Below are 11,296 nucleotides of genomic sequence, written 5' to 3' on the forward strand. Positions count from 1 at the left end.
AAAATCTTTTTTCTAGCAGAGGTTTTGTAACAATATCTACTAGTTGGTTCTCGTAGTCAACAAATTTTAGAGAAAAATCATCGTTCTCTACATGATCTCGAATAAAATGATGGTTGATATCAATATGTTTAGCCCTAGAGTGATGCACAGTATACTTAAATAAGATAATGGAACTAGTGTTATCACACATAATAGGAACGAATTCCAAAAATAAGTTAAAGTCAAGAAGTTGATGCATAATCCATAAGATTTAAGTATCACAACTTCTGACAGCTATATATTTAGCTTCAGTGGTTGAAAGAGCAATGGAAGTTTATTTCTTGCTATGCAATGAGATGAGGGCATCACTAAAAATATGTCATGTTCCACTAGTGCTCTTCCTATCATTTTTGTCTCCAATAAAATTAGCATCTGAGTAACCAATCAAATCAAAATGTGAGGAGCAGAGATACCATAGACCAAAGTCTTGAGTTCCTATTAGATATCAGATGAATCGTTTGATGGTAGTGAGATGAGACACCTTGGGAGTCGAATGGAATCTAGAATATTTACACATACTGAACATAATGTTTGTCTAACTTGCAGTCAAGTAGAGTAGAGATTCGATCATTCCCCGATACATCTTTTCATCAATGTCTTTTCCAGACAAGTCTGAATCAATGCTTGTGGATGGACTCATTAGTGTTCCATAGGCATTTATTTTTTCCATATTAAACTTTTTGATGAGTTCTTTTGTGTATTTTGCTTAACTGATGAAGGTGCCTTTCGGATTTTGTTTGGTTTATAATTCGAGAAAGAATGTCACTCATAAGAGTCATTTTGAATTCTCCTTTCATTATATTAGAAAAATTCTTGTACAAAGACATCTTAGAACTACCAAAAATACTATCATCAACCTAAATTTGTACAATAAGAATATTTGAATCAAGCTATTGAATGGGCAGAGTTGTGTTAATTTTACCCCATTGAAAATTATTATTTAGTAGAAAAGTATTCAATCTCTCATACCAAACTTTTGGGGCTTGTTTGAGGCCATAGAGTGCTTTTGATAATTTGAAAACATAATTCAAAAATGAAAGATCTTCAAATCCGAGGAGTTTTACAAAAACTTCCTCATGAGTAAAGCCATTTAAGAAAGCACTTTTTGCGTCCATTTGATAAACTTTAAATAATTGAATGCTGATAAAGCTAATAAAATTTGTATTGGCTCTAACCTTGCCACGGGGTCAAAGGTCTCATAATAATCAATACCTTCCTACTGAGAGTAGTCTTGAGCTATAAGTCTGCCTTTATTTTTGATGACTTTACGTTATTCATCTAATTTATTTTTGTAGACCCATCTAGTTCCAATTACTGAGCAGTTTCTTGGTGTTTCAACTAGAGTCCAAACTTAATTTCATTCAAATTAGTCCAGTTGTTCCTTCATATATTCAACCCATGATTCATCATTGAGAGCTTCAACAATTTTCTTTGGTTCGATTTGGTACACAAGGGCAGCTGATGCTTGTCTCCTCAATGACGCTCTAGTTTGCACTCTATCTTCTGGATTTCAGATAATGAGTTCATTTGAATGGGTAGCATCATGCTTCCATTATTTTAGAACATTCGATTTCACTACTTTTACTGTGGGAGCCAACTCTGTAGGAGGTGTAGTCTACTTGTCCTATGAACGTTTTGAGGTGATGTTGTGAATTTCTCCAGTTTGTATATTACTTACCTGTTCTTTATCAACACTCAAACTCGTAGAGAGGTGGTTCTATTCAACAAAAATAATATACATAGATTACTCAACACACAGAGTTCTTTTATTAAAAGACTCGAAAGCACGACTAGTGGGAGAGTACCCAAGAAAAATACCTTCGTCACTTTGTAGATTAAGTTTTCCTAAAGTATTATTACCATTATTGTGAATAAAGTATTTACAGCCAAAAGGAAAGAAGTAGCCAATGTTTTGCTTCTTTTCTCTCCAGAGTTCATCAGGTAGTTTCTTTCAAATAGGCCTGATAAGGCACCTGTTGATGATGTGATATGTTGTGCTAACCTCTTCTGCCCAAAAGTGATTTAGGAGATTATGTTCTAACAGCATTGTTTTGGTAGTTTCCTGGAGGGACCGATTCTTTTGCTCCACTACACCATTTTGTTGAGGATACCACGGTGATGAGAAGTTTTGAGAGTATTCATTCTGAGCACAATACTCCTCAAATGCCTTGTTTTCAAATTCTCCTCCACGATCACTGTGGATATAATTGATGAGGTGTACATCTTCTCTTTGTACTTTTCTACAAAAAATCTCAAATTTTGTGAGAGCCTCACATTTATATGCAAGAAACATAACCCAAGTAAATCGTAAGTAAGCATCAACTATGACAAAAACATATCTTATTCCACCAATGTTTGCGGTCTTGGTGAGGCCCAAAAGATCCATATGGACTGTTTGAAGAGGCTTGGTAGTAGAGATAATGTCTTTGACTTTGAAAGATGTTCGGGTCTGAATACCCAATTGACAGACATCATAGATGTGATCCTTTTTAAACTTGAGTTTAGGCAGACCTTTCACTAATTCAAGTCTAGACAATTTCTCAATGATATGTATACTAGCATGCCCAAGCTTCCTATGGCACAAACCAAGTATCATTGGTTTGCACAGTTAGAAAGGTTAAAGTAGTAAGACTAGGACTATTTAATATATAAATGTTATCAATATGCTCACCGATAAGAAAGATATGCCTTATGTCGTGTTTGATAGAGCAAATTTTCAGCCTTGAAGAGGACTCCAACTCTGGTGTCACATAGTTCACTGATGCTGAGTAGATTGTGTTTGAGACCATCTAATATGTATACTTCAGCGAATTCACATAATGAGTTAATTCTCACTGAGCCAACTCTAATGATGTTGCCTCTGGCATTGTCACCGAATCTGACTGATCCTCCATCTAGTTTCTTTAGGGAGGAAAAGTTCTCTTTCTTTCTGGTCAAGTGTCGAGAACATCGCTGTCAATGACACATATTCCCTTTTGTATCTGTTGCGAACTTGTTCCTACAAATAAGAAAATTAATTTTGTTTTAGCACCCAAGTGGTCTTGGGTCCTTGCAGGTTAGATATGTTTTCTTTGTGCTTCCAAATCCACAAACTTTAAGGATTATGCCTGCAGCTGTAGAGTTTGTGTCCTCTCTATCCACATTTAAAGCAGATGGGTCCTCGAGAATAAAAGGGTGTCTTAGATAATTTAAATTACCCTGATAAGGAACTTGGATTCTTCTAGAAGGAGTATGGTCCTATAAAACTGTGGCTTGGGGATTTCTTAAAACTGTTCAATTTTATTTTTGTATCACCAAGCTCTTCATGAAGTGAGACAATATCAATTTGACATGTTTTGATTTCTATTTGCCAGTTTCGCCGTTCCTTTTTAAGTTTTTGTTTAAATCATGATTCACAACTTTTCTTCTCTTGAGCGAGCTTATTATGCTCGTCTATAATGTTTTTCGAGCTCATCAGTTATCATATCCAAATTAGATTCGATAGTGTGACAATTATGATATTCCTATGGTATTACCTCGCTAGGTTCTTCTATTTCCATAAAGCACATATTGGTAGCCTCTACTTCTTTTTCAATTTCATCTTCATCGCTCTAGGCTCTAATGTTCTGACCCATTCCATATGATTGTCGTGTCAATTCTATACAATTTTGTTTGAAATGGCCATGCCTTTCACAGTAATAATAGAGATCTTCGTTTATGGTGGAGTCATTATTTTTGCCTCCTTGGAATCTTTGTTGTCTCTGTCTCATGATCTTTCTTACCCCATGGTTAATGAGGGCCATTTCTTAGCTATTGGCATTTCCATAATGTCCTCCTCTCTAATTGGAGTGGAGTTAAAGGCTACAGGTTTCTTTATTCCATCCTTGTGAAGCCTGTTGATATAATTTTTCTCATATGCAGTAAGGTTACCTTGTAGTTTATCATATGTTATGTTATGAAGATCTTCATCTTGCAAAATGGCAGCCTTAGTTTCCTAAGTCTTTGGGAGACTTCGGACCAGCTTCTATACTTATAGGTTGTATGGATAGATCATCCCCAGTGATTTCAGTTCCCCGATGATTTTACTGAATCTGGAAAACATTGTTTCAATGTCCTCATTTTCTTCCTATTTTAACAACTCATATTCATTGACTAGAGCAGCAATTGTTGACTTCTTGACCTTAGAGGTTCCTTCATAGGTTACCTCCAATTTGTCCTACATTTCTTGTACAGTTTCATAAGTTTATATCATGTCATATTCTTATCTACTAACTGCACACAAAAGCAAACTTATAGCACGTGCATTATTTTGAATTACCTCTTGTTGTTCTTAGGTGACCTCAAAACTTTAAAGGTCTCCAATGTCGATGCAGCTAGATTCTTGACCCTTGTCTTTTTTCTTATCCTTGAGTCCTGGAATTGGGTTAAGACATTTCTTGATGACAACCCAGGCATGGGAGTCATTTGACTAGACGATTTGAACCTGTTCTTCCAGTAAGAGTAATATTGTCCATTAATGTATGGTGGTCTTATAGAGTAGTGGCATCGTGAAGAAGAGCACCGGTCATTTTATACTGTGCCACCTGATCTTTGCTCACTTGTGGTTAAGCAACGCAGTTGGTGAGACATGCTCCGATACCAATTGAAATTCAAGAGGGGGTGAATTGAATTTTTTCTTTTGTGAGTCGACTACTGACTCTTCATAGTTGACTCACCTGTAAATCAGTGCACTTCAGAAATAGAATAGATAAAAACAATTAATCACATAAATAATAAAATGTAAAGTAATAACACCAAGAGTTATCCTGGTTCGGAACACCAATATGGTGCCTACTTACAGTCCCCTCGGGTTTCAAAGTTTCCTTATATCATTGAAATTTTTCTTATGTGAGTCGACTACTGACTCCTCACAGTCAACTCGCCTGTAAATCGGTCCACTTTACTAATAGATTAGATGTAAGAAATTAAGCACATAAATAATAAAACGTAATGTAATAACAATAAGATTTATCCTGGTTTGGAACACCAATGTGGTGCCTACTTCCAGTCCCCTTGGGCTTCAAATTTTCCTTAGATCGTTGAATGTTACACTCGAGTACAGTAATAGGAAACAAGTTCTAAAGACCTATTTTTCTCTTCAAATCTTATGACACAGTTTTAGTTGATATTACAAAGTTGAATCGATCCTACTTTTTATATAAAATTGTAATCTAAAGTTTCAAAGATTTGTAATACTAAGAATGATACACTTTGAATTTTCTCCTTGAAGTTGCGTGACAAAGTGTTTGTCTTTTTCCTTTATCATTTATAGTTTTTGGCTGCTACTCTTCATAAGGAAACCCAAGAGATTTCTTCTCAATCAAGGACATAAATTGATTCCTTGGTTAAGGAATGTAGCCGTATGATACTGTCCATATATGTCTTTGGATCACGCCCATATCAAATTTTTTCGTGACCTACTTTTATTTTTGGTTTTATAGAGGTTGATGCCTTTCAAATATGCTCGTGATCTTTCCTTATTAATTAATTTGGTCTGCCATGATTTTGGGATTGTGATCCTAGTTCTGTGATATTTTATTTATCTGCTTGCCATATTATTTGAATGTCGTTATCCTCCATATCTTTGGAGAGATACACTTTTATCTTCCATGATCTTGATTCGATTTTTCATAACATTAGGGGCTAAGATTTTCATTCCATCTGTTCTTATTGTGATTGATGGTACTTGGATACCATGGATGTTCTTCCATTCTTGATGTCCTTCTATTACTGGATACGGCTTCCTTTGTCCTTCTAATATTAGCAGTCATTATTAAAACGTAGACTTTGAAGGCTAACAGTAATGTCAAGGGAGATTTCAAAATTGGGTTGCTAATAAATGACATGCCCTTATCAGATAAGCTTATAGTGTATTATGTGAACATGATTTTGATGAATGCATATAATATTGTGGCAAAAGACGAAATGGCGTATCAAATGAGACCATTGACATATGATACAAAATCTAAAGTTGATGAAGAAATCACATAGGCTATGGCTTGGGTTTCCTTTCCAGATTTATTGCCTACTTTCTTTGTTAATAAATTAATATTTTCTTAAGCAGCTACCGTATGGAGACCAATGAACTAGACATAGCCACAATCAATAAGACATGGCTTAGTTGTGCACGTGTGAAAGTGTAAGTGGATTTGGCTAGGGAGATGCCTAAATATATGGAGTTAGAGGTCATTGGTGGAAATGACAATGTATCAATAATGGAGGGTAACAAAATTCAATATGACTTTCTATCTAAATACAATAAGAAGTGTAAAATTTAGGGCCATAATAAGCAGGAGTGCAGGACTCTTCATCCTGAATCGAGAAGACCTTCTCAAGAAGAAAGTTTAGAGGAAGGAGATGTGACAAAAGATAAGTCCAAAAGCAGATAACAAGTTAAGTGTATAAGGAAGATGGATAGGGAAACTAAAGAGATGGAACCCTACAAATAGAAGGTTTATGGTAGAGAGAAATCCATCTAATTACTTGAGTGACAAAGAATATCCACCACAGAAATAGGGGTTTAATAATAAAAATTCGTTTGAAGCCTTATCAGATGATGTTGAAAATGAGGAGAAAGGGGGTGAAATTTAAATATTACATGACACAAGGGATCTTTTATTCCCACACCAGCATCTTATAGACTATAAAGCAATAAAAAATAATAAAATTACACAACAGGGAAAAGATATAAAAATGGAAAATAAGAAAATAGTAACATCGGAGGATCCAAGTAGGGGGGATGATGTAGTGAAATCCAAAAATATAAAGCTAGCAATTTTTTTATAGTAAAAGTGACTTACAAGAAAAGTAGATGGATAATTAATCAGGTTTTCATAATAATGTAGGTGTTCAACCAAAGAATAGAGTGGAAACTGGTAGAATGGTGGTGAGTGAGAATATTGAGGAATAAAGAGAAACTGATATATTATAGGAGTTATCAAGAGCCACTTATCGATAGCCATTACAAATTAATAGTTTAGGAATGTAGAAGATTGATGTTAAAAATATACAGATGCAGGAAAAATGGTCTTACCCATCTTTACCAGAAGGCAATATTATACTTGAACGGGAAGAAGAATGCACACAACTAGTGGACAAGCCTTAAGCTATTGATATATGCAACATTACAAAGTTTTTTATAACTCTTCAAACATTTATGAAACATAAAGTGAATGGGGGTTCATTGCACATAGAAGAGGATGAGTTTAGTAAAAAGAAGTAAGATCCAAATGAAGAATACGGTCAGTAGTTAGAACAAATGGTTCTAAAGAAAGCAATTCTATCTCCTCAATTACCAACAAAAGGGAAAAATTTAAGATATAAAGCATATACCAGGCCTACTAGGGTTAATCATAGGAGGATAGAGAAAAACACTATCAAATAAAGCTAAAAACATGATTCTAGAATGTGAGGTTTATGTGGACTCAAAATTTATTCTATAGAATTTAGATGTTACACAAATATCATAATTTTGTAATCATAGCTTTGATGGAGCCATTTCAGGAAGCAAGACAAATATACAAATTTAAGGGAAGGCTAGGCATGCATTATTTCAACTTTAATCAAAATGGGAAAATATGGGTATTTATTCAGGAGTATATATAAGTGGGAGTTCTTTAAAACACCGAGCAATAATTAGCCTTGCACCTGACTTTTTAAGATATTGGCCATTCAATAGTCTCAATAATTATATACGCTAAATGTGATACTAAAGAGAGGCTTAGTTTATAGGACAGTATCTATAAGATCTCTCAAAATACTAACTCTCAAAATACTAACCTACTTTGTTTTATTAAAGGTGATTTTAATGTTATTTTTTCAGATGAAGAAAAGATACGAGGGATTCCTATTTACCGTAGGGAATATGAAGACTTTGATTTTTGTATAATTTCCTGTGATTTAGCAGATATAAATTTTAAAGGTATCCCCTTTACGCGAGGGAATGGTAGAGCAGACAATGAATACATCTATAAAAGGATAGAAAGATTGGTGGTTAATCCATTTTTTCTTGGTTTTGTTGGACATATTGAAATGGAGCACTTGGCTAGGACAGGGTCAGATCATGCACCCTTGTTGTTTACCTGTGGAGAACAATCTAATCAGTTTAGAAAACCTTTCAAATTTTTAACTTTTGGGTTAAGCAAGCCAATTTTAAAGAAATGGTCAAAAATAGTTGGTTATGATAGGAAATTAGTGATTTGTTCATTTGCATCAAGAAAAAAATGAAAAGTACTAAGGCAACCCTTGCTACCTAGAGTAGAGAAATATTTGGGGACTTTCTAAAATAGTTTATAATAAGGGAGGAGATAGTTAGGCTAAAAGAAGACTTATTTGAAAATAATTCAACAGCAATTTATATTACAATACTATAGAAATAACACGCAGAGCTAAAGAAGTACTTGTGCTTCAAAGAAGAATATGGGAGACAAAAATTTAGTATATAATGTTTTTATGAAGATGACAAAAATAATAGATTCTTCCATAGTCTCATAAATAGGAGAAGAAAATGGTTTTCTATTAGCAAAATTGCAAAAGATGATGGGCAATGGGTTGAAGGTAATGAACAAGTGGGTATAGAGGCTATATTTTTCTTTCACATGCAGTTCACAAGGAAAATACTTCTATGGAATTATATTTTCTAAATTAGGTACCTATTCTTTTCGTAGAAGAGATGAAAAATAGATTGAATGCTATGCCTACAACAAAAGATATAAGAAGGATGGTTTTTGAATTGAGTGGGAACAGTCCCAGTGGTCCTAATGGGTTTACTTGAAAGTGTATCAAAAATAATGAGATATTTTTGGTTATGATATTGTGAAAGTGGAAATTGCTTTCTTCTTATGTTGTACTCTTACCAAATCAATTACTCATACTAACTTGGTTTTTTTTCCTCAAATAGACATTATTCAGTCTTTCTCATACATGAGACCAATTAGTTTGAGTAATTTTATTAACATGATTATCTCTAGAGTTTGACATAATAGTATTGAAGACTATCTTTACATGCTTATTTCAAGGAATTAGACTGGTTTTATGAAGGGGAAGAGCATCACTAAATATATTATCTTGGCTTAAGAAATCATTACAGATTTCAGGAATAGAGGAAAGCCTGTAAATATGGTAATTAAGATTGATATGGATAAATATTATGTTAGGGTGGATTGGAACTTCTTGATAAATGTATTGGAAAATCGTTTTGCTAATCAATGGGTAGAATAGATTTGGAGATTGCTAGCTAATGATGTCACTCAAATTACACCTCCAAGAAAGTACAAAGTTTGTATGAATCAAATATAGAATCCAACAAGGTTGGGGTCAAAGCCATGAAAAATAGGCTAAATATCTATCAGAGCTTGCTGATGTAATTGGAAATTGCATAAATAAAAGGGATTTTAACTATCAGAGTAATAATAACAATCGCAGGGCAATTAGGGTTGTGATCAATATAAGACTAGCATTAGGATTTTGTTCCCCTAACTTCGTAAATTCATAGACTGCTTGTGCTTGTCAAACTATCTCGATGCCTTTCATGAAAAATATAAAAAAGTTCCATATCACCTAACCATATCTCAACCTTGGGTTGGGTGAATTTCACTCATCTCCTCTTGGTCAAAGTATCACTAACCCATGTTTTATGATCTTAGTTTAACTATCCCAGTTATGACTCAAGTTAATTAGATGAAGGTCGATAGCTTCAAATTACTGTTGTTAACTTCTTTTCCAAGTCTATACCTTTCTCTCGAGATGGTATCAAATATAGGTGAGTTCCTAACATGTTCACCCATTAAGAAAGCAATCACAATAATGGAAATTCCAATACATGCAAGAATATATATCTAGAATAACTTCGTACTTAACCTGTTTCATTAATTTATAAGGGTTCCCATAACCCTAGTTACATGGTCGTAAGAACAAACAAAGATTTCATAGATGAAAGAATAATGATGAACTTATGAAGAATAAAATGAAAAATCAGAAATCATAATTCAAATATAAACCCTAAAAACCAAGAACAATAATTCCAAGATCAATAAAGTATCTTAGAACTCAAAAAATAAGTAAAAAGTATATTTAGTGTGTAAACAAATAAAAAGACATCCCAGGAGTATTTATAGATACAAAATAAAACCTATCCTAATAATGTAGGAAAGTAGGGTCAACATCAACTGCCGACTCGTGGGTTGGGTCATGCGTAATACCCAGGAATCGTGCCTTCAAGTCATCGAACTCAAAGCATACATCAGCATTTTAGAATATCATATCCCGTTTGCAACCCATGAGTCATGGGTTGCACCTATGAATCATAGGTAGTCTCATAGGAATTAGACTCAGCATAACATCTTCAAAACTCAACTCACTACTACTACTCACGATCCATAGGTACTACCCATAAGTTGTAGTTTGACTCGCGGGTATTCGCTTCAGCAACTCTTTGTTCCTTTTTCTTAGTTTTTTGTACGAAACCCTGTTTTCCTATAATATCAATACTAATGCATGTCCTTAGGCAACTAACACACATTAAAAGTTCCTTCATAATTTACTTATTTTAAGCATCAAAAGTTCTATGAAATCATGGCACATCAACACCCTTAACTTAGAACATTTCCATGTCCTTAGGCAACTAACACACATTAAACAAACAAAATGCTTAACTAAAAGAAACCTAAGACACCTACAACAGTCAATTTATTCATTTTAGTTCAAACTTTCCACCTCTTTATATGCTCAACTTTCAAAACCACTGTATGTGTCCATGTAGCACACTAGCATGACAATTGAGAAATCAAGTGATAGTATCAGATTAGAAACAAAGAACCAAGAATGTATGCAATTGACATTACCTAAACAAATAAGTGGTTACCAATACAAACCATGTACCCTTACAGCAAAGAAGTCCCAACTCCCTCAGTATCATAATGTATATCAACGCAAGGAGTATCAAAACACTCACGCTAACAATGAAGTTCAAATAATGTGCATAAAATACCATAGCCTTGCCCTTATTTTCTATGCATTAGTTTTTTGGAAACTTGGTCTATGATCACTATAGGACTTTTCTTGACTTGTAATGTAGGCTTAGGGAAGGTATGGTATATATGAGAAATAGTGACTCATCCTCCTTAACATAAACTTATATTTTTGGCTCCACTACTTAACCATGTTTCTTTTATTCTCTTTTTTTCCTTTATTTATTTTGAGATTTGACGTGGTTTTGTCTAGTCTTTGATTTAGATATTTC

The sequence above is a fragment of the Capsicum annuum genome, chromosome 3 (assembly GCF_002878395.1).
Source record: "Capsicum annuum cultivar UCD-10X-F1 chromosome 3, UCD10Xv1.1, whole genome shotgun sequence".
Lineage (NCBI taxonomy): Eukaryota > Viridiplantae > Streptophyta > Magnoliopsida > Solanales > Solanaceae > Capsicum > Capsicum annuum.